Genomic DNA, 4,764 nt, shown 5'->3' with positions numbered 1-4,764 from the left:
GCTAACGGATGAGTCTTGTCCATCACATCATTCTCCTAATGATGTGATTCCGTTCATCAAATGACAACACATGTCTATGGTCAGGAAACTTAACCATCTTTGATTAGCGAGCTAGTCTAGTAGAGGCTTACTAGGGACACGGTGTTTTGTCTATGTATCCACACATGTATCAAGTTTCCGGTTAATACAATTCTAGCATGAATAATAAACATTTATCATGATATAAGGAAATATAAAATTACAACTTTATTATTGCCTCTAGGGCATATTTCCTTCAGTAAATCAGTAAGAGACATCATAGATCGCACCATATCTAATAGAGTACGGTTACGACGTTCAGACACACCATTGCGCTGTGGTGTTCCAGGTGGCGTGAGTTGTGAAACTATTCCACATTGTTTTAAATGAAGACCAAACTCGTAACTCAAATATTCGCCTCCGCGATCAGATCGTAGAAACTTTATTTTCTTGTTACGATGATTTTCCACTTCACTCTGAAATTCTTTGAACTTTTCAAATGTTTCAGACTTGTGTTTCATTAAGTAGATATACCCATATCTACTCAAATCATCTGTGAAGGTCAGAAAATAATGATACCCGCCACGAGCCTCAACACTCATCGGACGCATACATCGGTATGTATTATTTCCAATAAGTCAGTGGCTCGCTCCATTGTTTCGGAGAACGGAGTCTTAGTCATCTTGCCCATGAGGCATGGTTCGCAAGCATCAAATGATTCATAATCAAGTGATTCCAAAAGTCCATCCTCATGGAGTTTCTTCATGCACTTTACACGAATATAACCTAAACGGCAGTGCCACAAATATGTTGCACTATCATTATCAACTTTGCATCATTTGGCATCAATATTATGAATATGTGTATCACTACGATCAAGATTTAACAAAAATAGACCACTCTTCAAGGGTGCATGACCATAAAAGATATTACTCATATAAATAGAATAACCATTATTCTCTGATTTAAATGAATAACCGTCTCGCATCCAACAAGATCCATATATAGTGTTCATGCTCAATGCTGGCACCAAATAACAATTATTCAGGTCTAAAACCAATCCCGAAGGTAGATGTAGAGGTAGCGTGCCGACGGCGATCACATCGACCTTGGAACCATTTCCGACGCGCATCGTCACCTCGTCCTTAGACAATCTTCGTTTAATCCATAGCCCCTGTTTCAAGTTGCAAATATGAGCAACAGAACCAGTATCAAATACCTAGGCGCTACTACGAGCATTACTAAGGTACACATCAATAACATGTACATCAAATATACCTTTGTTCACTTTGCCATCCTTCTTATCCGCCAAATACTTGGGGCAGTTCCGCTTCCAGTGAACAGTCCCTTTGCAGTAGAAGCACTCAGTTTCAGGCTTGGGTCCAGACTTGGGCTTCTTCTCGGGAGTGACAACTTGCTTGCCATTCTTCTTGAAGTTCCCCTTCTTTCCCTTGACCTTTTTCTTGAAACTAGTGGTATTGTTAACCATCAACACTTGATGCTCTTTCTTGATTTTTACCTCTGCAGCTTTGAGCATAGCGAAGAGCTCGGGAATTGTTTTATCCATCCCTTGCATATTATAGTTCATCACGAAGCCTTTGTAGCTTGGTGGCAGTGATTGAAGAACTCTGTCAATAACACTATCATCCGGAAGATTAACTCCCAGCTGAGTCAAGTGGTTATGGTACCCAGACATTCTGAGTATGTGTTCACTGACAGAACTGTTCTCCTCCATCTAGCAGCTATAGAACTTGTTGGAGACTACATTTCTCTCAACTCAGGCATTTGCTTGAAATATTAACTTCAATGCCTGGAACATCTCATATGGTCCATGACGTTCAAAACGTCTTTGAAGTCCCGATTCTAAGCCGTAAAACATGGCACACTGAACTATAGAGTAGTCATCACACCGCGTCTGCCAGACGTTCAAAGCTTCTACATTAGTGGGAGGGGGCTTGTCACCTAGAGGTGCATCAAGGACATAATTCTTCTGTGCAGCAATGAGGATAATCCTCAAGTTATGGACCCAGTCCGTGTAGTTGCTACCATCATCTTTCAACTTAGCTTTCTCTAGGAACACATTAAAATTCAAGGGAACGGTAGCACGGGCCATTGATCTACAACATAGATATGCAAAAACTATCAGGACTAAGTTCATGATAAATTAAGTTCAATTAATCATATTACTTAAGAACTCCCACTTAGATAGACATCCCTCGAGTCATCTAAATGATCACGTGATCCATATCAACTAAACCATGTCCGATCATCACGTGAGATGGAGTAGTTTTCAATGGTGAACATCTCTATGTTGATCATATCTACTATATGATTCACGTTCGACCTTTCGGTCTCCAGTGCTCCGAGGCCATGTCTGTACATGCTAGGCTCGTCAAGTTTAACCCGAGTATTCTGCACGTGCAAAACTATCTTGCACCCGTTGTATGTGAACGTAGGGCTTATCACACCCGATCATCACATGGTGTCTCGGCATGACGAACTGTTGCAACGGTGCATACTCAGGGAGAACACTTATACCTTGAAATTTAGTGAGGGATCATCTTATAATGCTACTGCCGTACTAAGCAAAATAAGATGCATAAAAGATAAATATCACATGCGATCAAAATATGTGACATGATATGGCCATCATCATCTTGTGCCTTTGATCTCCATCTCCAAAGCACCGTCATGATCTCCATCGTCACCGGCTTGACACCTTGATCTCCATCGTAGCGTCGTTTTCGTCTCGCCAACTATTTGTTCTACAACTATAGCTAATGCATACTGATAAAGTAAAGCAATTACATGGCGATTGCATTTCATACAATAAAGTGACAACTATAAGGCTCCTGCCAGTTGCCGATAACTTTTACAAAACATGATCATCTCATACAATAACGTATATCACATCATGTCTTGACCATATCACATCACAACATGCCCTGCAAAAACAAGTTAGACGTCCTCTACTTTGTTGTTGCAAGTTTTACGTGGTTGCTACGGGCTTCTAGTAAGAACCGTTCTCACCTACGCATCAAAACCACAACGATGTTTCGTCAAGTTTGCTGTTTTAACCTTCAACAAGGACCGGCCGTACTCAACTTCGATTCAACTAAAGTGGGAGACATAGACACCCGCCAGCCACCTTTATGCAAAACAAGTTGCATGTCTATCGGTGGAACCGGTCTCATGAACGTGGTCATGTAAGGTTGGTCCGGGCCGCTTCATCCAACAATACCGCCGAATCAAAATAAGATGTTGGTGGTAAGTAGTATGACTATCATCGCCCACAACTCTTTGAGTTATACTCGTGCATATCATCTACGCATAGACCTGGCTCGGATGCCACTGTTGGGGAACGTAGCATGCAATTTCAAAAAAAAATCCTATGATCATGCAAGATCTATCTAGGAGGTGCATAGCAACGAGAGGAGGAGAGTGTGTCCATGTACCCTCGTAGACCAAAAGTGGAAGCGTTAGTTTAACGCGGTTGATGTACTCGAACGTCTTCTCGATTCAACTGATCAAGTACCGAACGTACGGCACCTCCGAGTTCTACACACGTTCAGCTTGATGACGTCCCTCGAACTCTTGATCCAGCAAAGTGTCGAGGGAGAGTTTCGTCAGCACGACGGCGTGGTGACGGTGATGGTGAAGTGATCCGTGTAGGGCTTCGCCTAAGCACTACGACAGTATGATCGGAGGAGTAAACGGTGGAGGGGGCACCACACACGGCTAAGAACAATTGGTCTGCCTTAGAGGTGCCCCCCGCCCCTGTTTATAAAGGAGGGAGAGGGGAGGAGGCCGGCCTAGGGGCGCGCCAAGTGGGAGGAGTCCCACTTGGGCTCCTAGTCCAATTCGGCCCCCCTTTCCTTTTACCGGAAGGGGAAATGGGGAAGGAGAGGGAGAAGGAGAAGGAAAGGGGGGCCGCGCCCCCTCCCCTAGTCCAATTCGGACTCCTCCCTTGGGGGGCACCCCTTGTGGGCTGGCCTGCCTCCCTCCTATGGCCCATATGCCCCATATCTTCCCCCCGGGGGTTCCGGTAACCCCCCGGTACTCCGATACATACCCGATAGATTTCAAAACACTTCCGGTGTCCGAATATATCGTCAAATATATTAATATTTACCTCTAGACCTTTTCGAGACTCCTCGTCATGTCCGTGACCTCATCCGTGACTCCGAACAATCTTTGGTCACCAAAACACATAACTCATAATACAAATTGTCATCGAACGTTAAGCATGCGAACCCTACGGGTTCGAGAATTATGTGGACATGACCGAGACACCTCTCCGGTCAATAACCAACAACGGAACTTGGATGCTCACATTGGTTCCCACATATTCTACGAAGATCTTTATCGGTCAAACCGTAATGACAACATACATCATTCCCTTTGTAATCGGTATGCTACTTGCCCGAGATTCGATCATCGGTATCTTCATGCCTAGTTCAATCTCGTTACCGGCAAGTCTCTTTACTCGTTCCATAATGCATCATACCGCAACTAACTCATTAGCCACATTGCTTGCAAGGCTTATCATGATGTGCATTACCGAGAGGGCCCAGAGATACCTCTCCGATACTCAGAGTGACAAATCCTAATCTCGATCTATGCCAACCCAACAAACACCTTCAGAGATACCTGTAGAGCATCTTTATAATCACCCAGTTACGTTGTGATGTTTGATAGCACACAAGGTATTCCTCTGGTATTCGGGAGTTGCATAATCTCATAGTC

This window comes from Aegilops tauschii, chromosome 2 (genome assembly GCF_002575655.3).
Source record: "Aegilops tauschii subsp. strangulata cultivar AL8/78 chromosome 2, Aet v6.0, whole genome shotgun sequence".
NCBI classification, from domain to species: domain Eukaryota; kingdom Viridiplantae; phylum Streptophyta; class Magnoliopsida; order Poales; family Poaceae; genus Aegilops; species Aegilops tauschii.
This window is presented reverse-complemented; position numbering follows the sequence as displayed.